At 45.3% G+C, this 24929-nt stretch overlaps 1 protein-coding gene across 8 annotated transcripts in view; it reads left to right on the top strand.

Annotated features, from left to right (window-relative positions):
* Positions 1-4460: 4460 nt before the first annotated feature.
* The window catches only part of MACROH2A1 (macroH2A.1 histone), a 198593-nt gene continuing 178124 nt past the window's right edge, over positions 4461-24929 (top strand). For 4 of the 8 annotated variants that reach the window (XM_086931512.1, XM_086931508.1, XM_086931510.1 and 1 more), the window contains exon 1: positions 4461-4498. The gene's annotated coding sequence lies outside the window, so the exon portion shown is untranslated. Of the gene's footprint in view, positions 4511-24929 lie in introns of all 8 variants that reach the window. The other 4 variants (XM_086931511.1, XM_086931507.1, XM_086931509.1 and 1 more) reach the window with 1 other exon arrangement.

Raw genomic sequence — 24929 nt, 5'->3', positions numbered from 1 at the left:
GGTGTGCGACAGTTTGCTACCATTCTGCCGCTCTCAGCCATGGCTCTGGGTCGGCGGAGGTCATTAGCAGTGACTGGTTGGATCGGTTGTTCAGATTCATTAGCATGACATAACCGAACATGTGTATTTTTGAACGCGCGTTCACCTCGCTGCTGAAGGACAGCTGTTTCATGTTACCCCCACTACGTATTCATTTTTATCGACCCCAGATGAATGAGAGGCTGGGTGGGCCCGCCGGGATTTGAACCTGTGCCCATGAGGCCTAACACCGGCTCCGGCGATGGGTACAGAAATCCACTGATACACCAGATGGGGCCTCTACAAATGTGACGCTTGGGAACAGAGGGCAAGGAAAGTGTTCCGATATTGCGCCCACTGCGTGGACTCCCGCATGTGTTTTACATCCGCTGGACTCAAAGGCCCTTTGGAATGCTAGAACTACAATTTCTCAAACATCTTTCACAGTGAACAAACACTTTAACCTGGTGTTTCCCCTGTGCTGACTACCGCCCCCAGTGACACCTGGTGATACAGGCTTGGGGCTCCCTTGGCAGCGCTATGTAATTTCGGCTCCGGGTGCCTAAAACCATACCAACTGGACCGGCCCCTTTGGACGGGCGCCAGAAGGCTGGGACGCGCGGCGATGGTAGATGACGCGCGCATGCTTAATTCTACTCCTATGTCCTGTTAGATGATGCACTGTTCGGACGCACGCGATTTGCATATTGGGAGATGCCCCCCCGCCTCCTTGCGAAGCGTTTTGTATCTTCTACTTATAGTTCGGTGCTTTTATACAGCGCAGGCTCGACCCGAAGGTACTAGAGCGCCTTCTATGAAAACCTGTTACATTACACGTGCAAACGCTCGTATTATGGCACGGGAACTGCTGCTACCCTGCCAAGTGGCTTTCAACACGCAGCATTATTGTAACCTGGTACATAAGTTACTTGCCTTCCTAAGTGTCGTGATGGTTTTAACCCTAGCAAACCTTGTTTTATTGTCCCCCAGTCAATTGCTGGCTTAAGGAATTGACATTTGCATTTTTTGCTCAGTTCTGGGAGAAATACTCGCTCACCGTCACATATCCCTAAGGTTGATGTGTCATTGTGCATCCTCTGGGTGCCTGTAATGGTGATGACGAGGGACTGTTTCCTCATTTTGCAATGGGATAGTTGTTTTGTTACACTGCATTCTGCGTGCGCGTGTCAGTGCTGCAGTCGCCTCCTCAGAAACGCTCCCTCCCCCGAGAGGATGCTGACGCCGCCCTTTTCACTGGCCCAGTGGCGAGTATTTCACAAGCTCCTGCGGATTCCTTTGATCCGCTGTTCCTCCCCCTCAGCAGCACTTCGCGCTAACCTCACAGAAGTGTCGCCCCTGGGCCTCCCCCTTTTGCACGCAGTTTCGTGTGGCAGCATTTTCTATATTCGTTTACGCGCTGACTGTTTCAAAAGAACTTCCCTTAGTCCCACCGGCTAAACTCAACTCATTGGTGGGCGCCGAGCTTAGCCTCGAGGCCCGGGATCTTTGCCGAGGCACGAACTCGGACTCAAAGTCGGTGGCTCTGCCCCTTACGCCACGTCCGCCCCATGCCGTTTGTAAAGCGGCAGTGCCCGCACCGTGTACAGGTTGGATTTAGAAAAACGTACATTTGCGCTGCACATGCTCCTCTATCAGCTAGGTTTCTGGTCAGGAGGTATAATAAGTGGCTGTAATTCTTATCCTACCAGTGTCATCGCGCCACTGTGGAACGCATGAACACCATTTTAGTGATGGCAGTAGGGCATCGCAGTTTCTACCTGCCGTAATTGCTTTTACTTAAAATCTACACTGCACTTCTTATCGCAGGAAAGAGGCGAGCACGCTGCAGCGTGGTGCCAGCCAGGAGCCTCGAACCTGGAATCTTCTGCTTCGTGGGCCGGCGCGTTATCCATTGCGCCACTGGCCCGGTGCCCTATTAGAATTAAGAGGCCGCCCATGCCTAATGAGGGCCCTGGTAAAGCGAGTGGGCATCGCTAAGGCAGAACTACCGGGTTAAGGCCAACAGCGTGCCGCCCGTTACTTGGAGGCATCGTCCAATCAACCACATGAAGCCATTTTGGACGGGTTATACTTCTCAGCTGGGGCCGTGAGCAATTCCATACCTTTGCTTTTAACTGTAGTCCAAAGATTGCGTGTGTGGGTTACTGGCGTTCATGGAGGCTTCACCCCCCGTCACCCCTCACAAGTATGGTGGACCACATGACTTTAGAGCCTCAGTGCTGACTACGGCCCTCGCTCCCTTACTTTATTTATTTATTTAATTATTACTATTATTATTATAGCGCGGACTTTACCCGAAGGTGTCAAAGCGCTTCACAATAGGAAGGTTAAGGATACATGAGGAGAAAAACACAAGTGAACCAATTTACCAAAGCAAAACGCTCGCCTTACTCGCTGGGATTCCAAGAAAGACCTTTATCTGCGAACCTCCCGCTTAGCTGCAGATAGCGCAGCAAAACCCACCTTGCCACCACAGCTCGTCTCTGGAGCTGAGCGCCTCCTCCACTGATGTCCGTGGACGCCGGGTGACGTATGTTGGGCCTCCGGACCCGTCTCGTCGTGGCCCTTTAAGTTCTGGTCGCGCATCATGGTAGCCGGGCTTCTGGCTTGCGCGAGGTTCAAAGACCCGGACAGACCGTCGGGCCTCCACAAAGGCTGCGCCTCGAGGGACCTGCGCCGATATCGATATATGCGGGCTCTTCCCTGGGCCTGCGTTGTTTCTTCCACCTTCTCCCCCGGTCTGCCGCAGCACTTCAAGCACTCTTCTCTCGCCCAGTGGTGCCCCCACCTCCCCCCCCCCCCCCAACTCCGCATGCTCTTCTGAGGGGGGGGGCGAGAGGCGGCTACTGGATACTTGCTGCCCCGGTGATGAGAAAAGGCAGGCCTTCCTCCTGAAACTGCCGCAAGCCTCTCGAGGGTTTCAGCTGGAGAATTATCGAGCGGGGGGTTGTGAGCGGGCGCACCTCACCTTCTTCCGTCGTATTCTCGAAATCCCCCAAGCCATGCTGGGCTTTGCTTCCTCAGTTTAAATTCGGGTTTCCCTTCCAGGCGTAGTAAAGACTGCCTATCCTTCTTCCAAAAATTCAGGTGCCCCGCTTCCCCCGCTCCACGAAAATTAGGAGCTATCTGAGGGAAGCGATGGCTTATATCCCCCCCATCTGCTCGTCCGTTCCGTGCAGCTGGTCCCCCATTGGGGGGTTTGTACCATGCTGTACACCCTATTGGCTGGGGGTTCCTTGGTGCCAACAGGATGCTCCCCTGTGAGGTGTTAAGTCTTCCTGCCGCTTCTGGGCGCCCAGAACCGGTTCCCCCACTGGGGCTCGGCGTGGGTTAAGGCGCCGGCCCTTGAGCCCCCCCCCCCCTTCGGGGGGGGTGCGGCGGCCTCTGCAAATAGTAAACGCAATTCTACGTTAAGCCTACAGTACAACAGCGGCACCAGTCAGGTGACCCTGTCAATATAAGGGGACAGGAACAGTGCCCTGGGCCAGTTATACCTTCATGTCCTTATTTCATTTGCATAGGGGCCTAGGGCCCGTGGCACAACACACAGGTAAAACCTGATTTGCAAGGGCTCCATCAAGGAAGAGTAGGGCTCGGTGTAATGGGCTTGTTTTTTTCAATTTACATTTCCTCCTGTAAGTGCTCATGTTTTGCAAAGTACAAATTCTGATTTGTGTGAATACGGTGAGCAGAGAAACAGCTTCCATCAAAACATCTATGCAGACAAAGGCGTTAATTGCAAACTTAGGTCCGCTGTACTTTCTGTAAATATTTTTGTTTAGAAACGATCTGCCTACTGAATGCTTTTGAAAACACCACAGAGTTCAAAGTAATTCCGCACCAGGAGAGCATTGTGCTAACGAGCTCTTATCTCCCGCTCCTCCAATGCTTAACTGCCAACTCGCAGGATGCCACCTTGTGTCACACGATAGTGGCTACAGATCACCCCGTGAGGAGCCTTATCACACAGTGGCACGCAGAGTTGATTTCAGCGCGTTTCCCGAGGCTTTAAACAGCCCTCGTCCATTAAGTGGTGTGAAAACACCGCATGAAATCGGCACCTGGCTAGTACGTTTTTTTTCGAGGGCACTTAGGGGTGGTGTGGTGGCCCGGGCACACGGTAAGATGTTGCTCATGTTGTTGACAGGTGTGCCTACGGACTCGGAGAAAAAAAGTGAAATGGTTAAGAAAGCATTGCCCTTTAGGCTGAAAATATTACTGAAGGAACGGCCATGAAATATCTCGTGTTCAGTCAAGCGCCTGTTTACGTTCACAGCGCACACGGTCTATACCTTCCTGCTAATTAAACATAGCTCTTTACGCCTTTCCTTTGACCGGCTGCCAAGGTAGAGGCGGGAGGGGATGTGACGATTTTCGCTAAGGATTGTGGGATGACAGACTCAACCTAGTCGTTCCAGTTCATACGAGGGCAGAGAAGAAAGACAGTAGACATATTGATGTAAGCTGCACTGTAAGTGATTGGCATGCGCGTTGTTTTCTTCCGTGGGGTTCACAGTTCACTTGAGTGCATTATTGATGCATACATTTTTTTTCCAAGTATCTTTTTTTAAGGGCTTAAACGGCGTTGCTTAATTTTTAGTAATTGCTGAGTGGTGTGTTTTAAGCAGGTTGAATCGTTTTGGGATTCGTGCAGGTTAAATCTACCTGTCATCTGCTTGTACAAAAAGCGAAATAAAATTACATATATTTTTTTTGGTTGGAAATGCGTCTTTTTCTTAAAGCAGACTCGCCTTAGAATTAGACGCAGGTTGGAGCTGCCGATGACGGGTGGTGGGCGTTTCCTGTGCATGCCCGTACATGCTGCAGATTGCCTCGATATTGGACAAAGTTCAAGGCTGCAAATAGGGTGTGTGTGAATGAATGGTCGTGTTTTTTTTTCTCTTTCTGCATGTTTAAAAAAACATACCAAATACAATAGGTGTTTGATGAGTGTATTTAATCAAGAAATGACGTGTTATTTAACAGTTCGTTGCCTACTAGATTATTTGCTCAGCAGAGCATTAAAGGGTCGATCTACAACTAAGAACAGTCTTTGGTCTGCAGCACCCTTGCCTGAAGGTGCTTTTGAAATACCAATGTTGGTATAAATTATTCATTTCATTTGTTGCTAAATAATATTGGAGTGTGCTCTATGCTTCCGATGCAGACCTGGTCCCTTTTAGCAGTCGTATACAGACTTCTTGATAGGCAGCTGTCACCAGTGGGTATAATCTTTTTTCAGAACGGCCGTTCTTGTACTCAATGTTAGACTTGCTGAACAAGGGGAATGGTGAAATATCCAAGAAACGGGTGACCGGGAAATTTTATCCAGCTGCTGTATTTAGCGATTGATGGTAATTACATCAATATTTGCCAGCAATGTGCTGTACCAACCAGGCACTGGTGTACACAGCACGGTAGCAGTGACCTCATTTAGGATGTATCTCATCTTTTTCAGGAATATCTAGATTGAAAATGGGTGCTTGTCGTCAGAGAGTGGAGTGGGGCTGATGCAGTTGGGTTCTGAGCCCTGCAGAAAGTTTTATTACCGTCTCTCTCAGAAATTCCTGACTTTGGGCTTCATGTTTGAGTCTAGACTGATGCATATTGTGGAGAAGAGTAGGAAAGTTAAACAAACTGTATTAGTCGTGCCATGTCCCACAACATCATTTAATCTCAACACTTAGGAATAATATCCTTTAAAGCCTCTTTTGATAGATATGCATTTTTTTAGACATTCGCCCCATGATCACCAACACTGATAAATGTTAATGCTGCCTTTTCCTAGTTCCCTTTAGTCTCCTGGAGCTACATTTAATTCATGCTCTTCCACTGTTGACCCTGTTAATTGGAAAGGTAACCTAGACACATTAACGCGCTACTTTCTAATATTGATGGTTGTTCTTTGGCATTTGAATGCCCATTTGTCATTAATTAGTTGGGTTAGATAAATGGAAGGAACTGAAATACTAAATTTCAGGGATAAGAAACATGGTTTAAGACTTTTTATAAATCTAAATTTGCCTTGAGACATTCTGTCACCAAGTAGGTTGCCCCAGTGAGTAGAAGTCGACATTGTTAAAAATTGCCCTTCTTTTTCCAAACTCTAAAAAGTGGAAAGCAGAATACATCTATTGTCGCGCAGGCCTTGAAAAATCATAACATTTTACCAGACCTGCATATCTGGTGACTTTTAAATAATCTACTCAACCTAACTGTAAAGTTCTTGACTCGTGCACTGGTCTCAAATTGTGTGATCCTAGGCAAATATTTTATTTTGCAGTCACATTTTTTGTTTATAATCATATATGAGAGTACCTTCAAATATGTCAGTTCAGCGTGTACAAAAATATTTTGTTTGATTTAATAAACTAAACCTTTGCTACATGTAATACGAATCTAGCCCACTTATATAGGGTACACATGACTCCTGAATTGCCTCTTAGTTTATTAATAGCACTGTCATGATGGAATGCTTCTAGGTTTATGTTTAACAACTTTAACTTCTAGTAAATATTTTACTTAAGTATTATGTGCTTGAGCACTGTCATTTACAGACAGCACATTTTCCATTGAACTGGCCACAAACGTTCCCACTGACATGCAGTTTTACTGATAAAATGATATAGTGTACAAATGGTAATATGTGGAAATCGGGATTCAGCATATATTTATTATTTACCTAGCAAAGTATTCTGATGTTAAAATCTTTGTTTCCCTCACACTTCTAAATTACAGTAAAAAATATGATTTTCTACCTGCTGATATATTTAGAAAATTCCTACAGTTAATTTACAAGATATTTAAATGTTTGAATTTTTTTTTTACATTCTACTGCCTTTCATTTCACAGTCCCTGTACCTCCGCATGATTGTAAGACAGTTCACTGTATTAAATCCTTTAACCTTGCAGTGTGAGAAAGAAAAGTAAACATACATTTCCAGGATAAAATAAGCAGCAATATGTTAGAAAATGTAAGATGACATTTGACCTCGATCTTTGATGACACAAGAATTGTGACAAGATTAAAGCAATGTTTAAAGGCTCCCTTATTGCGCATTCACTTTCTGAATGAACTGAAAACCTGTTGTTGCCAGCTCAAGTTCTCTTGCCTGAAGGGGGCCAATAGGTCCTACAAATAGCTTGCCTTATACATTCTGACTAACACAAGTGTCAGTAGATTTTTCAAGACCTGTTGTAGTATGTGAAGTGGGACTTGGCAGATGATATTGGCATGTTGGGATTGGACATCTCATGTTCTTGTTTCTTGGGGCTTGAATTTACGAGTCACTAATGTAGCAAAATCTTCCCTGGATATATGTCCCATTGCCTCAGCAATATTGTTACATCTTTATTTCACACCCTTGGTAGTGTTAGACCAATAGTCACAATATAGTGAACAGCAGGATCAGTGTCTCTATAAGAAAATATCAGGAACAGAAAGAGGGGCTCTATCACTTCAATAATGGAAACACTGAAATGTGACACCTCAATTGGATACCATGGAGTTGCTCCAGTCATGATCCCCATGTTGGCTCTATTAATTTCAGTGTCTGATGGGGGTTCCTGGGTTGGCTTGAAGTACTGCGATTGCCTATCTTGTTGATGACTTTGCTATGGCACTTCATTCTCTGCAGTTTACACTTTGCATGGCAAGTAAAATACACTCTCAAGAAAAACTCAAGTCAACCAGGAGTTGATGCCATTCAACCTGCCGCATCTGTTATAGCTTGTGCCCCCCTATTCTATGTGGTAACATGGTTTCTTTCTTCATGACAAAGTCTAATCAGTCTTGGCATGCATGATGTCAACCAGCTCTCATTATGAACCTTGATTGAATCATAGTGCCACTGCCCACTTCAGTCCCACTTTCAACCTGTAACTGTAATGTTTGTAGAGATCACAACATTAATGTTTGTTATTCAAGAAGTATACATCTTCACTGTAAGGGTTACCACCGTGACCCCATCCGTTGTACCACCTAACCCAGGTCATAAATACTTGATTACATAACCGCATACAGTCTCTCACATTTTGAACAAAAAATTGAATGCCGATCCAGAGGTCATGCCCATCTACTGGCTTTATGCCAGGTCCACTGTGTTAGGGGGGGGATTAAAATGGTGGTTTATCTGAGCTTAAATTACACTTGGAATACAATGGCTTTATTGATGATTACCATTCAAAGTTTCAACAATGTCCCCAGAAAAAATTACCCCAGTAAACATTGGGGAATGTCTTGCTGCCATCCTTTGTCACCCTCTGTTCCGGGTACCTCACATAACGGAGTTTGATAATATTTCACCTGCACAGCTACTCATTCATGAGCTCCCTCAGTTAGGTGTTCCATCCCTACCACACCGCCCTGCTAATGGATGTGCTCCCTACCCATTGGGCAAATATCTGTTCTTAAGCATAACAAAATCAGAATGAGTAAGAGTCAGATCACTTTGCGTACATGGCTCTAACCATTGGAGTTCACTCTTACTACATAAAAGGTGGGACACAGGTCCTGAAGAGTCGCACAGCATCAAAGGCACATCTTTTCCACACTGCCTCTGTTTCAAATGGGATCTGATTCTCTGCTGCCCAATCTATGCAAGGCACCCATCAAGCATGTTTATTGACAGATCATCGTCAACTGAAAAGGTTAAGGCTAGATCTCCTGCCTACACACAAACTAGTATGTACAATCTTGCCTAAGTAACTTTCTATTCAGTTCTATTGCTTCTCCAATGCAACTTTTATTTAAACTACCAAGACTGGGCAACTAGACCTCGTGTTCATCAACGTAGCAATTCATTGATTGCTTCATAGCACAGCATTTGATTATGGTTTCCAGGTAAGTAAGGCCTCCTTTTTGTTTTCATGTTCTCCTAAAGTGTTTCTCTGTGCATTAGATAACGTAACATAACATGTGTATTTTAAAGCACACGTTCACCCAGAGGTATCTTGGCGCTGAATAACAGATGTTTATTGTTACCCAACTCATTGGTACTCATTTTATCGACCTCCGATGGATGAAAGGCTGAGTGGGATTTGAACCTGTGACCATGTGATCGAACACCGACTCCTGTAGTAAATGCATTAGTCCACTGAGCCACCAGACCCGGCTTGGAGGACAAACATCAGCAATATAGACAACTAAAGCTGAATGCTTGAAAGAAATTAATAACAATTATATCCCTTCACACCGTCCGTTATAAGGATACGAAGATAGAGGGCGATATATTGGTTGATTAATTTTATATAGTAGTCACATGTTTCGTTTTTCTATGAACATGGTACGAAACTGTGTGCTAGTGTTATAAGTATAGTTCGTAGGATGGTGACAAAACCAAGTTTTGAGACATAGACCGTCGGGTTTGTAGAGTCACCAATTAGTCTTCCATCTTAGGCCTGCACGGCGCTGTTGTTTGCTTGTTGCTCAGCAGCAGGATGTGGAGAGCAGGTGTTTACCTTTGTAATCCCAACGCTTTTCATTCCTGACGGAGCTTCGGAGTGGTCTTCTAATTAGAGGGTTGACACCTGAGATACTTTTGTTCGACAAACATGTCAGCAGCTGCACGACCAAAAGTTAAAAGAAAAATGGTAAACATGTATGTGTTTTCACCGGGGCTAAACTTCAGTATGAGAGCTTTAATATTTTGTAACCATTAAAATCCAAGCTATTCTGATATATTGCCTGTTAGGGAGGCCAAGGAGTTAGGTGCAATTCATTACAACGCTTTATCTAGATTTGTTGTTAAGGCCAAGGATAGGTAATTTGCTCGTTATATACATATGTGTTCGTATAGGAGCAAAAGTGCACAAATATGTTTTGTTTTTACACAGGTTGCTTCCAAGTCATATTCTAGAGTACGAACGACAAGAGTGAAGCCTGAGTGTTTTGGTACCCCAATGTGGAAGGAAAATAAACTTTCTGATAATTAGTAATGTGGTGTCACATATTGATTTCCATCGTCTCCACCTCATAACCATGAACAGGCAAAGTAATTGCGGAAAGCAGGTGTCTTAAGACATCCGTGTATGTACCATGCCCATCTCCCTGTACTTGCCACTCCTTCTTTGAAATATAGTTAAAGTAATGCAAGGTCTTCTTCCATATCCCCACACCTCCATTAGTTTCATTTATCTCAGTCCAATCCAAATTAAGAACAGGACGACTTGTTTCTTGCCACTTCCCTGCTCCCTCCCAAGGGCTTTAAGTGGGATGAAAAACTGAAGGTTCTCTCAAAGGGGCTTGGCCGATGTAATTATGAGCGTGGCTCAAAAACACATGCTACACATTTTGTTTTTTGTCTAGTGTACCGCCCGACTGGTATTTTGCTGCTTCTGTCATTGCATCCAGATATATAATAAAATAAGTAACATTATACTTAGAACAAGCCAGGGTTATTGGCTTTGTCAATGGCTGTTAGTTGCACAAGATAAAAAAAAGGAAAGCAACAACTGTGGCTTCGTTGTACATAATATTGAAAATGCTTCAGTTCTAAAATGATGAGACTGTGAAATAACTATAACCAGGCTCTTTGAAGCTACATCAAAGACATTAATAGGTGGCACTGCTGCAGAATTAAAAATGTTATATATATCAGACTTCCTCAACGCCGCCACCCAGCAAGCAGGGACAGGAAAGACCACGCAAGTCCAAACGTATTGTCGGCAAAAATTTATTAAAAGAGAGTTACCAAATCTGACGCGTTTCGGGCGTCCGCCCTTGCTCACAGATCGTCAGGTAAAATATATATATATTTTTACCACAAACAATAAAGTGATGGCACTCCACTCTGTAGTTGTTTAAAGTTCTTTATTCCAAACTGTGATCGCCTACGCGTTTCGAACCTGAGTTCTTGTTCACGGCAGTGTTTTTACAGTTTGTCCCTCATCTCTTTCTCTATTTATACTGTCGACCCGTGCAGTGCATTATGGGATATGCAGTTTCTGCATTTCATTACATCAAACTTTATGTGTACCCTTTATATTAACAATTGCACATTTCGGGAGACCCGTGGTGTATATTCACGAGACCACATTTGTGAACACTGTGACTTTGATACCGTATCAATTCACTGCGTGTATCTGCTACCTATCTGCCTAATTGTATTACGCAGATGCGTTTTCGCCGTGTTCATGTTCGTCGCTATGTGAAAGCGCATTACTTGGGCTGAGTGCCCTTATCACCACTTGACTGTCTTCCTAATGTGTTTGTCCTATCTGATGTTGCGGGTCTGGAAAATGTGTATGTGCGGCTCGTGTCTTATGGTATATGTGTGTGTACTTGTCAGGATTGTTTGGATCTCTATCTTTCCTATGTTCTTAGTATCTTTCTGGTCAAACGGTGTTGACGCTACCACTTATATTACCACCCAATGTTTTGTCTGAGTGTTAATTTATATGCCTATGTAATGATATCCCAGTAATCTTCCAGGAGGGGTTCATCCTTAGTGTCAAGAAAAACTGTTGTCATGGATCTAGTGACATGGGAGGAGAATCTCTTGATTTTAATCATCTCGCAATACACAGCACGGAAGACTTTTTTTGGTGGGAACTCAGCTGTGTCCGGATGGGCCCAGAGTTCCCCCATCCCCATATTTGACAACAGTGATTTGATTTCAGACAACCAGGGAATCCTGTGTGAACAACCCAACCCCCTTACTTCCACCAGAGCTTTGGCATACAGGGAGAGCTCTGGAGTAGTCTAGAGATCTCTCCAGAATGCCAGAGGTCTGAAGCGTGCTGTGTCCTCAAGAGCCTGACAACCAAGATCCATCAAAAGAGAAATTTGTGGTGAAGATTGGGGTAGACCTACTATCGATCCCAGAAATTTGTTCTGGGCAATGATAAGTGGGGACAGGTTGCTAAAGCCCAAGATTTCTGCACCGTACATAATCGCGGGCAAAATGTTCAACTCATATATTTTAACAATGGGGGCAATGGGCTTAGTTAGGGACATCCTATGCTCTTTAATCCGTGTACCAGCTAGCTGGGAGTGCTTTAATGCTAACATGTCAATTTGGGGCTTCCAACTCAGTTTGTCTCTGTATGTGACCCCGATGTAAGTAAAAACGTCTGTCTGCTCCAGGGGGTCCCACCCATGAAAACCCATGCTCCAACAGACTTCGACCCATGGAGCACCATAAACGTAGTTTTCCCCACATTGACCTCCAACTCATGTTCGCGGCAAAACACCTCAAAACGAGACAGTGCCAGTTATAATCCCTGTCTCGTTTTCGAAATAAGTAGAGTGTCGTCCGCAAACATGAGAAGGGGGACTTTCATGCCAGCTAGTGTCGGCACGTCAGTCGGGAAGTTAGCAAAGTACTGGACCACCCCGTTGATGAATAAAGAGAACAGGGTGGAAGCCAGCACACACCCCTGTCTGACGCCTTTACCTACAGCAAACCTGTCGGTGACCTCCCCCCGGTTTACCCCATCGAACCTGTGCGTAAGTGTGTTCGTGGAGATTAACAAGGATAGCAACCAGTTCGTTAGGCATCCCCAGCTCCGAAGTATTTCCACAACCTTGTCCCTAGGCACTAGATCAAAAGCAGATCTAAGATCCACAAAGGCCGCAAACAGCATGCCCCGACCTAAAAACACCTCCTTCCAGTACAGTAACACAAATCTAAAAGCCTGATCAAGGGTCCCTATATGTGACCGGAAACCCGCCTGTAGAGGAGTAAGGATGTCGGCTTCACTCATCCAGCACTGCATTCTCCCTAAAACTAATCTTGCTACAATTTTCTGCACAGCATAGATTAGACTGATTGGTCTATAGTTGGCTGGAGCAGAGCGATCACCTTTCTTATAGATCGGTAAAATCTCTGCTCCAAACCATGACTCAGGAACTGGTGCGCCACTAGCAAAAGCATTTGCTAGAACAGTTATATAGGGAACCCACAGATCCTGGTCCAGCTTAAATATATCTGCTGGGATACAGTCACCCCCCGGGGCTCTGCCACTCGGAATCACTTTCAGCACAGACTCCACCTCTTTATGTGAGAATACCAGTGGATCAGCAAGGCTAGGGGACGGGACAGCCTTGTTATTACTGTCAAGAATCTTAAATTTGATTACCAAAATAGGTTACCCTATACCTGTGGTTCGACATGATTACACAGAGTCAATAATTGTGGGCAGTTCCCCCACTTTAGTAGATGCCAAAAGTGGGTCATATTCCGACCATTACATGCCTGTAACAGCTCATTCAACGGTCTTCATCCCACATTTATTTAGCTAGTTTCTGCACTGCTTTATAAGTGGCCCTGCATTGCTTAATGTGGTCCTGCGATCTAGATTTAATAGCTTCCACCAAGGCTTTTTGGGCCTGTCTACAACTATTATTATACCATGTACTAGGCCTCGGGATTTTATTCTTTTTACTAGGGTTATTTTTAATAAAATGCTTTTTAAGGCCCCTGAATAGATCGCTGTGGATGCACAATAAGTTAGCATTAAGCACCTCTTCTGACTCGCAACCATAGAGTTTCGACAGAGAGCTTGAAACCAATTCCCTAATATCAGCACGGGCCCTCTCGTTTGTAGCTACCCTAGGCCACCGTACCCTTCTTTGATCATTAGTAATAGTTACTATTTCCTGGGCCGTAGCACCTTCCCTCATAGGGGAGCTACTAAAACTGATGTCATTAAATGACAGGATCAGGGGGTTTTGGTCACTTTCTGACCTACTCTCAACCACCATATCTACAATAATGGGCCACATCTCCACATTTACTAGTATGTAGTCAATGCGGCTGCCAGATCTGCCGTTATCAAATGTCATCGCTCCCTGCCTATCTGACGGAGTCCTTCCATTGACCACCCTCAGACCCTTGTCCAAGCACAAGCCCTTCAGTTGGAGTGCTGCCTCGGACCATTTCCTTATGGGTTGTAAGTCCAGGCAGGGAACACCCCATAAAACATCCACATCTTCGGAGAGCTTGCCATCGTCTAAGTCTAGGGGCTCAAAGCACGTGTTAAAATCACTGGCAATAATCCGGTTTCTAAAATTATCTTCCTTGTTCAGATGGCTTTCCAATAAAGAAACAACTTGAGAGCTCCTACCACCCGGGAGTCCCCTTGAATAAACGTTATATATGGACACGTCTTGGCCTTTTGTTGAACGAACCTGAATAGCCAGTATATTGGGGCTGTTAATAAAAACCTTTTCCACCTTAATCCAGTCACATTGCCGTAATCAAAGGGACAGCCCACCAACTGGTCTGCCCCTTGGTCCCTTTACTGCTGGTTTGAAAAAGTTTAAATATCCCAAATGAAATGCTCTTTCCACAGACCAAGTCTCCTGGAAGGCCCAAACATCCGTGTTCTCTATAAAGCTCGCCCATTCTGATGAAGGAAGTTTAGATTCCAACTCCGCAATGTTCCATGAGGACAGGGTCACAAGTGGTCTCTTTGAACAGGGGCTCACTGGTGGACGAGCTTCGAGGATGACAGTGGATTCCCGCTGAACAGGGTCCTGGCAAGAATTGCCTGTGCTGCCAGTTAGCTTTGCCCGGGAGGAATCACTCCCCTCACACGACTCCTTATGGTTACCATCTAAATACCTCCTAACCAACCTCCCACCCCCTGGTCCTTGGGCCCACTGTGGAGTGACACATTCTCCCAGTCAATCAATATCTTCTAATGTGGATAATAGCCCAAATCGATTGCTCAGCTGGGTCGGATAGTCAACCAAATTGTAGTCCCTATTGGGAACCCAGGTTTCCTTGTATCTCGGGATCCTGCGGGGGTTATAAAAAAACCCTAGAGGTAGAATTCTGATATCATCAGCAGCAGGGGGGTAGAGGGAATTGAATTGAATTGAATTGAAAGAGAATTTGTAACGCGCAGACAGTAACCCGAAGGTATCAAGGCGCCTATCAAAAGATCAGAGAATGATCAGGACAGGACATAAGACCCTAAACATATGCTTGCTGAAATAAAAGAGTTTTTAAGGCAGTGCGGAAGTTCTGTAGGGACGGGAGAGATCTAAGATCCAGAGGAAGTTCATTCCACCACTTAGGAGCAAGGGTGGAGAAGGCTCTGCCGCCCCACTTGGCTCTTCGTACACGGGGGGCTGCCAGAAGCAGTTTCCCGGAGGAGCGCAAGTTCCTTCGGGGAACATAGTGGGAGATGATGGATCCTATTCCAGTGTCGCTCTTTTTGGCGATGGCTCTGTAGGTCATACATAGGACCTTAAACCGGATACGATATTCTACCGGCAGCCAGTGCAGCGCTTTCCTGGCTGCAGTGGCCGAAGAGCGTCTGGGAATATCCAGAACGAATCTGGCTATGGGCAACAGTTTCAAGCACATGTTGTACAAAGGAAGGAGACCTAAAGCTTAGAACCACGCAATCACCTGCCAAGGATTGGTGTGAATGGCCAACCCAGTTGATGCGCTGCACCATTTTAAATTCATCAAATAGTGCATTGCTAATCCCAGACTTTTTCCTCAAAAAGTAAAGTGCTTTATTTTTAAGGGTTGACCAGTGTTCGTGGGTGCCCAAGGGAAGTGGGGGCACATTAGGTAAGATAATGGTGTAGGGTGTGGCTTCGGGGGGAAGGTAGAGGCTGGGAAGCATATTACAACCCCTTTCCAACCCGGCTTCGTCCCTCCTCTCATTACCTACTACCTCATTCCGCTGCACTGGTGGAGTCTTGGGGCAGGTATTTGAATTCAGCCGAGCTGAGTCCAAAGTACTTGACACCTGGGGGACCCGATCAGGGTATACTTGAGCATTTAAAATATCACCAGCTAGCACAGTGGTAACAGCCTCTGGGGGATTACTTGGGGCCCCCTCTTTGGCCTGGGTAGTAGATTGTCTTGGAGACCTTTACTTGTTCGATTTTTTTTTTTCTTGTTTTTTTTTTTTTAAAGCCTCTCACCAGTCGAGTCTTTTAAGGATGGGGGCAAGAAGGGCACCTAACTGGTCCTTTAATATACTACACGAATTGTCGTGATTAAACTGGACATTGGCGCCACCATTGGGATTAGCTACGGGAGCATTAACCCCTTTGTTCCCAAAAACATATACCCCATTATTTCCATTTGCAGCCACTAGATCGGTTTTTGTAGCTGGGCAACGACCTTTCCTTTTCTTTGTTGGTGGTCGGCCCCTACCCCCTTTAGTGCTTTCCTGCCCCTTGTCTTAACCATAGCCGGACTCTGGGTACTACATTGGGGTAACAAAGTTCTAGAAACAGGGGGAATCGGCACCTCCAATAGCGATCTAGGTGGTGTAGTCTTGCCAGAGAGGTCTGCATCTATACTTGTTTGAGAGGGGGGTGGTTGGGCACAAGGCAGGGAGCCACCCCTGAATGAAGCTGGGTCCAAGGAGAGCCTGCGTTCAGTTTCCTGAATCTCATGTATTAAAACTGATTCAGCTCGATTTAGAAAGGCATTGAGAGTACCCACCACCCTATCTCCGACCTTTCTTTTACTCATGACTACTACACACAGTTTACAAAAGGCCCCCAAAGGTTTAAACCAGGCAATTAACACAATACAACAGCAGATAGTAATAGTAACAGACCCAAGGGATTAAAGCAGTCTTACAGTTCTGCAGATGTTAATAGTGTGGTCCAGCCCGGCCTCTTCTGGGCTCTGATGGGCGCGCCCGGGCACGCCCGCGTTCCGCGGGAGGCGCAGGGTTGTTTTAAGCGCCTTCGCGCTTGGCAGTGATGCCCTAGATGTGCGTGACCCCAGTCTCCCTGGGAGTTGAAGTCCTTAGGCGGCCGTCCCGCGAGGCAAGGTGTCGGTGATATCGGGCAATGCCGCAATCCAACAGCTTAGGGGCGGTCCCCCTGGCAGTAGCGACAACAGGTAGGGCAAAAGGAATGGAGCGTCCCGGGCAAAAGGAATGGAGCGTCCCCAATCGGTGAATCGGCTATTACTGGTTATGCTGCTATTAGAACTGTACAAAAACAAAAAGAAATACAAGTGAAAGTTCCCTAATTTGTGCACATATATACAGTGAGGGGTAATTATATCCATAACAAATGTAGAAGAGACATCGTTTAAGCAGAATATCAGACAGATAATATCAATTAATCCGAATATTCTTGGAGTTTCAAAAAATATATTGCATGAATCAATTTACAGTTCATGCTATACAGATAACCTACCTAGAGTATGAGGACTTTAGGAAAATTCACCTACCCTGGTGCACTGCTACTTCTTCCCCTCGATTCAGTCCCCCTGGCATCTTAGTCTGTAGGTCAATTATGGTGCGTGATTCTAATCTACGTATTTTAGAGACCCTGCCCCCTCCTCTAGGGTTAATCGGTACGCAATCGAGGCCAAAATATTGCAAAAGATCCCTGTTGCTTTGATTTTTCTGGGCGAAATGCCTGGCCACGGGATAGTTTACATCCTTATTGGTTATGGCTCGTTGATGTTCTAAGATGTGCACCTTCACACTATGTATAGTGCTCCCTATGTACCTCAGTCCTCAGGGACACACTAAACAATATAATGCGTGCGATTTAGAACCGGTAATAATTTGCTGATGGTTTTGGGTGTCTTTAGGCCCGCAATATTATAGTTTAAGACCCTCTTACTGCTAGCACACGCTCTACATTTCCCACAGGGAAAGAATCATTTCATCTCTTTCAGTGTACCACTGGTGGACGTGATAGGGGAAAGATGACTCTGGACTAAAGTATCCCTGATAGACCTCGCCTTACGAAAAGTGATAAGGGGTATCCCTGGGATGTCTTTGCCTATTACTGAATCTGTTTGCAGTATATTCCAATTTCTCTTTAGTATACTCCTGAGTTTGTTGGCGTCATTGAAATAGGTAGTTATCATCCAAAACTGCCCTTTTCCTGTATCAGCTATTTTGTCATCAGTGATGCTAATGTTCTTATCTTTCAGTAGGTCTGTTTGAGGGATTTTTTGAACCCGTTTTAAAGCGCTGTCCAACAAGGTTTGATTATAACCCCTCGCTCTAAACCTAGAGAGGCAGCTGGTTGCAGCCCTTTGAAAGTCTGCTGTGTCAGAGCAATTGCGTTTCAGGCGGAGGAGTGCTCCGTACGGGATACTTTTGATCGGTTGGGGTGGGTGGTTGCTGTCGGCATGCAAAATAGAATTGCCGACGGTCGGCTTCCTAAATAATTCTGTCTGTACCAACCCTTCTTTGATGTAAACCCTCAAATCCAGATAATTAACTGTTTCATTGCTTGCCTCATAGGTGAATCTAAGATTGAGGTTATTCTCATTTAGTTCCTGAATAAACTCTTTTGCTTGCTCCATTGAACCCCTCCACACAAGGAAGAGGTCATCAATATGTCGATGCCAGGTAACCACATATTCCACCCATTTGGCCCGACCATCGACGAGGGCCACCTGCTCCTCTCACCAGCCTGCGAACAAGTTTGCATAGCCGTGGGCAAAGCAAGTGCCCATCGCCGTGCCGGAGATTTGTCTATACAGTTGTTCCTGGAATAAGAAAATATTATGAGACCAGCAGAATTCAGTAAACTCTGTCGGCATGGTATTATTTTCAAGGAGCTTCATAGGTCTTGTGTTAAAAAAAAAGTTCATAGCTTCGATGCCCTGCCTGTGATTAATAGACATGTACAGGCTGGTTATGTCCAGAGTTATCAGACCAAATGTGGGATCCCATTGTATACCGTCTATTTTAATGATGAAGTCCTTGGTATCTAAAACATAAGAAGTTAATCGTGATACCATCTGAAAAAGAAAAGAATCGATGTATATGGACATGTTTTCAGTTAGTCCTCCCATGGATGAAACAATCGGCCTCCACGGTGGATCCTTTAGGTCCTGAGATTATGCAGCAGGGTTTCCTGATCTTTGTTTAGGTTCTTCATAAGTTTGCTTTTCTGATTGGTACAATTGTGACGAAATGTTAACAAATCCCGCAAGACTGCCTCAGAGAAAGAATCTATGGCTTCATAGGGCATCTGTGGATTAAATTGTGACATGGGTTTGAAGCTAGTTACTGGTGCCTCTTGTGCAACCCCTACTCTTCTTGTTCTTTGACCCATATCGGTCCGTCCAATGTCATCAAGGACCTGTTCAGTGCGTAGTTCTTCCAACATTTCAAGCAGGTCCAGGTCCTGTGAAGCAAGGATATCAGTGTCCTTCAATTGAGATTTATTTTCCAATTGTCTGGCCTCTGTAATAGAGGGCTTCAATTTGAAGAATTTGTGTAGCTTGATCTTTCTGATGAACTTAAACAGGTCAATCCTGGTTTGAGTGAATTCCAGTCTGTTATTTGGGCAGAATGTGAGTCCTAATTTGAGTGGTTCTTCTTCTTTTGTTGTTAATTCTCGGTTCGTCAAATTTATTATGAAAAGATTGTCAGCGGTCTCTACCATCGGGCTCCTCTCTTCTTGCGACTTCCAGAGGTTGCTGTTCTTCCCCTTCCAGCCCCCACATCGTGTTCTTCTTCTTTTTTGGGTGGCTTGCTCCCCCCCCCCCCCCCCCCCCCCCCCCCTCTGAGCCAGGTTTGGCGGATCAGGTTGAACTTCAAATGAAAAGGAGTCTTCACTTTATTGCTCTGTCCTGTTGATGTTTCATCGCCAGATTGTTCCCCCTCCATTACTTCAGACTCTGAGGTCTCGACTCTTTCTTGTGGGGCAGCGATGTTCTTTTTCGTTAGTTCTCTGCGGGGTCCATCACATTTCTTAGCGAACATCAGGATCCTGCCTTGACTGTAATCCCGTTCGTCTCTTTCAAATTTCTCCTGTTTCCTTTGCCGAATCTTGAGTTCATATTTAGCCAGCCGTTGCTTCATCTGCTCTCTCATCTCCTCCATTTTGCTTTAGTCGTTATCTTTTGATATCTCTTCCTCCAGGTTCGCAATCTCTTCCAGGGCTTTTGCCCGATCACTCCAAGCGAACTGTTGGACGTCTTAGAAAAGTCACTGATGAAGGAAACGAAACGCGTCTGTCTTGAACTGTTGTTGGCTAATTAAAGATCTGCTACGCTACCCGATTGGAGTGCTTTTGACTTGTTTGGAGAAAAGAGGGAAGTTGTTTGGAGCACTGATATATATATATATATATCACCTAGGGGGATGACAAAAATGGAGAGCCCGATAGGGACCCGTTTCGGCACCTGCTTTTTAGAACTGCCAGTGCTGAGCACTGGCAGGACTTGGCCCACTTAAAACCCTGTCCTCCCCAAACGCTGAGAGCAGTCACTGTGCTACTCAACACCACTATCCATCGACTGAGATATTATAAAGCGTAAGCACATTACATTGATTCTCTCTTGTGTTCATAGTCTCTGGTCCAATTGGGAAAGGCAGAATGTGTTGAAACAGTGGCACCTGCTCTGTTCCGCTTTCCTTGAGATGTGCTGTTGTTTCCATGGGAATAAAGTCAAGGTGAGGTGACGTGCTTTAGTACCTGCCTTCCATTTTACTACTTTCATATTTTGAGTGGACTGGAGGTGAGGAGAAGATGCTGAGAGTGCAGTAACAATCTTGTCCTATTTCCTTCAATATATTTGGGACCCAGAAAGGCAGGCAAAGCCACAGAACTCCCTTTGCTGACAGTGCATATGATAACTTAATTTTGTCACCACTACAGATGCCACAGCAGTTAACAACTGGTCCCAAACTGTTCTGCACAATTTCTTCCTATTTAAAATATGTAGAGTTACAAGTTACAAGAGCGAGCAGATAATTCTATCTCGTAATAAATGTTTTATTTTGTTTCTCGTCTGGTCAGTCAGGCTTTAGCAATGGAGTGTGGAGAGCACTCTTTGTGTGCATGCGCATGGGGGGGCTTTAACATTGGAGGCCATGCCACTTACAACAATACGGCCTCTCTGCACTGATGACTTCCCCCGTCACTGTGATTGTGATTGTGATTGTGATTGTGATTGGGTTCTTATATAGCACGCTACCACTCCAAGGAGTATCTTGGCGCTTCGACTCCTAGTTGTCAAATATGTGCTGAGAGATAATGATGGTGAGTCATCAGACATAGAGAGGGTCATAGCAGTGCTTTGTAACCTGATTCCGACAGAGGGTAGATCCAGGTTTTTAGGGCTTTCCTAAAACTGAGTTCAGTTGTACTTTGACGCAGAGACAAAGGAAGGTTGTTCCAAGCCTTCGCCCCGATGACTGCAAGGGATTTCCCTCCCTTGGTCGTTAGCCTAAATCTAGGGACGTGAAGTAGATTGGTGGTGGATGACCTAAGGGTTCGTTTCGGCTGGTAGGATTTAAAGTACTTCCTCAAGTACAGCGGGCCTAGTTGGTGGTAGGCTCTGTAGGTGATGATAAGTACCTTAAAAAGGATGCGCTTGTGCACCGGAAGCCAATGCAGTGAATCTAGTGCTGCCGATGCCGAGGACTTTCTGGGCAGTTTCAGGACAAGCCTGGCTGCTGCATGCTGGACCATTTGTAGTCTATGCAGGGCTGATTTATTCAGCCCTGCATACAGACTGTTACAATAGTCCAGTCTGGAAGTTATGAGCGCTACAGCCACTGTCCGCCTGGCACTCAGCGGGAGAAAATCAAAGAATTTCCTGAGGCTTTTGATGGTTCTAAAACAGGACCCTGCTACTTCTTTGGCTTGTAAATTGAAAGACAGGGTGTTGTCAAACTTGATACCCAAGTTACGAACAGCATTAATTGTCTTAGGAGGGGCTTCCACCATTTCCGGCCACCAGTCCTGTGGTGAGAAGCAGTTATTAAGGCCAAAAGGGACGATCTCCGTTTTTGCTGAATTACATTTTAGATGATTTTGGGTCATCCACTCAAATGTTGCTGATAAACACTCTTTCAGAGTTTGTTCGGCATTAGTTTGGTTCTTGTCAAGTGTCAGCCCAAGTTGGGTGTCATCGGCATAGGCAATTGTACTGATGTTATAGGTGGAAATAAGTTCCAGCAGGGGTACCATATAAAGGTTGAAAAGGGTTGGGCTCAGGCTTGAGCCCTGCGGTACCCCAGATGTCAGGAACTTCTCCTCAGAAAGAAAATTGCCTAGCATGACAACCTGCCGCCTCTGCTCCAGATAATTCTTAAGCCATTCGAACACGGTTCCTGCTATGCCAGGTTTAGTCAGGCGATGTAAAAGGATAGCATGGGACACCTTGTCGAAGGCCGCAGATAGGTCTAATAGGATCAGGGCAGCAATTTTGCCCTGATCTAAGGCCGCACGAATGGTTTCAGCTGAAGATAGTAGAGCTGACTCGGTGGAATGGTGAGCCCTGAAACCAGCTTGGCACGGATGTAATATATTATTGCTTTCTATGTGAGCCATCAGTTGTTTATTGACAAGGGATTCAGTGATTTTACATACTGCAGGGAGGAGGGAGATGGGGCGCAGGTTGGATAATGTCGAGGGATCAGATATTGATTTCTTCTGTAGTGGCCTGACAGCGGCCAGTTTCCATTGCGGAGGAATATCCCCTGATTGCAGGGACGCATTAATGATGGAATTAATGCAGGGGTTGACCTCCTGTATTATAGTTCTCAGAAGCGTGGGGGGACAAGGGTCAAACGGGGAACCAGATTTTGTGGCCAATTTCCTTTGGTGAGATTCTTCCAAACTAATATGGCTAAACTTTGTCCACCTTAGATGTACTGAATTTGTGCCGGAGTTGGCCTCAGAGTCTTTGAAGTCTGGTTGAGGGTGTCAATTTTTTAGTCAGGGTGTCAATTTTTTGGGCAAAGTAGTTGGCGATGTCATTGCACAGGGTCTGGGATGGTGGAATTTCTCGTGATAGAGCTTTAGGTTTGGTGAAACTATTGACTATTTTAAAAATGTCCTTATGTTTATTTTTTGATGCTTCGATGCAGGAGGTAAAATAGGTTTTCTTTGCGTTTTTGATCATTGCATGATAGAGTCTCCTGGCATTTTTATAGTCCTCTTTCGCTCCACTCTCATAAGTCCGGCGCCATTCACGTTCCAAGTATCTAACACCGACTAGATGTTCTTTGAGTTTGTCGGAAAACCAAGGGGAAGACTGTCTTTTTTTGTTCATAGTTCCTTTGGTACCTGGGTTCCTGATCTTATTGCCAATATTGGCCATCCATCCCTCGAAATTTTGATTATCTTCTAGAGTATCCCCTGATAAGATGGGTTTGCTCTCTTTGGTCCATTTGTCGAGGTCAGGGTGTTCCAAAATTTTCCCCCCAGCAGGGGAGGTTTGTCCCTTTTTTTACCGCCACCTTTGTGTTTGATCTGTTTCCCTTCAAGGGGATAGAAAATTCAATAAAAGGATGATCCGTCCAGGTTTGGGGCTTCGGGGGTTTAACTAGTATCTCAGTTAAATTCGAACATATGCAGTCGAGGGTGTGCCCTGCATTATGTGTAGCAGCAAGCATTAGAAGTTTTAGCCCTATAACCTGTAGCGTTTCTTTAAAGCTTGAAGCATAACAATCAGTGGAATAGTCAAGGTGGAGATTAAGATCTCCCAACAGGGTAAAATTAGCGTATCTGAGAGTCAGGTTGCCTAACACCTCCCCCACGTTTTCAAGAAACTGGGTGGGATGTCCAGGAGGGCGATATACCAGTATCCCTGCAAAAGTAAAATTGTCTAGAACTTGTATGCAAAAGCTTAGGCTCTCAGCGCCTCTTATATCAGGTGGTTCTTTCATAGTGCACTTTATAGAGTCTCTGTAAATAATAGCTAGACCGCCCCCACGCTGTTCAGTGCGATCTTGCCTGCATATCGAGAAAGCCAAGGGAAGGGCGTGAACTATATCAGGGTTTGACCACTCGCGGAGCCAGGTTTCAGTAATGAAAAGGCAATCCAAATCATTTTCCGTGATGAGGTCAAATATGTGTAAAGAGTTCTTGACCATTGATCGTGCGTTAATTAGGCCACATCTTAGATTATTTGGGCTTTCTTCCTTAGTGGCAATGTGATATGGTTCTAGTATATTTTTACATGCATGGCAGCAGATAGGACCCACCCATTTATCTACGTTCAAGGAGTGAGTGCATCCATTATATGCATAATTATTTAACGCTAAAATATCCAGTTTGGATAAGTTGGTCACCTGGGTGTCCTGTATGGCCCCTAGACCGTTCTCCAGCCCGTCCTCAGCGGGGACGGGCGCAGACGGGCTGGACTCTGGCGTGACTCCGGCGCTGATCCGCGCGCGTCCGCTGCGCGGAGGCATGCCGTGGTTCCTTATGTAGGGTAGACTGGAGCGCTACCAATTGCAGCCATCCCCCCACCCAAGATGTCTGCTCTCGGCAATCTCCGTTCGGGTCTTGGTCCTCAGCCCTAAGATCGGCTGTGACCGTCCGAGCTGCCAGCGAGGGGAATGGAGCAGCCAAACTGATGGTGAGTGCTCAGGAACGTGCAGGGAGGTGAAAATCGTGTTTTTAAAAGTTTAAAAGTCGCCGCAAAATAATGAAATGGAAATGTGCAACCTAGGCTATTAATCAGCTAAGTACACAGTACACAGTTGTGGGATCACTGTTGACCGCGAAACTACCTCCCGGCTTCCGCCTCAGGAGGGGTCCACATTAACTCACTCGACACTGCAGGAATCAATCGACGCTTTTAATGCTTCATCGACGCATTAAAAACTCTGTGTCCCAGGTGTTATTTAACTAGGTACATTACAAAATGTCGCTGAATCAGCTTCTGTTTCTTGAGTGGTATAATACTACCTTTTTTCCTTCGTGAAATAATTTATTTACATTTCGGTTTCAGAGAGCCTGTATAGTAGCAAGTGAAATTGATTGGGATAAATGAGAACCAACAAGAGTGGAGAAAGTCTGTTTGCTAACAGTCTGGCTAATATTTTAAAGTGCAGATGTAACATGGATTAGGGGTGGTATGAATCCATCTCAAGGAATCTCTCCCTAGTTTATATAGGGTTATTATTATTATTGCTTCATGTTATGTTATGTTAAGGTGAGCTTATAAAGCGCTCTGTCACCGTGG

This window comes from Lissotriton vulgaris, chromosome 7, assembly GCF_964263255.1.
Source record: "Lissotriton vulgaris chromosome 7, aLisVul1.2, whole genome shotgun sequence".
In the NCBI taxonomy this organism is placed as follows: Eukaryota; Metazoa; Chordata; class Amphibia; order Caudata; family Salamandridae; genus Lissotriton; species Lissotriton vulgaris.
This window is presented reverse-complemented; position numbering and strand designations above follow the sequence as displayed.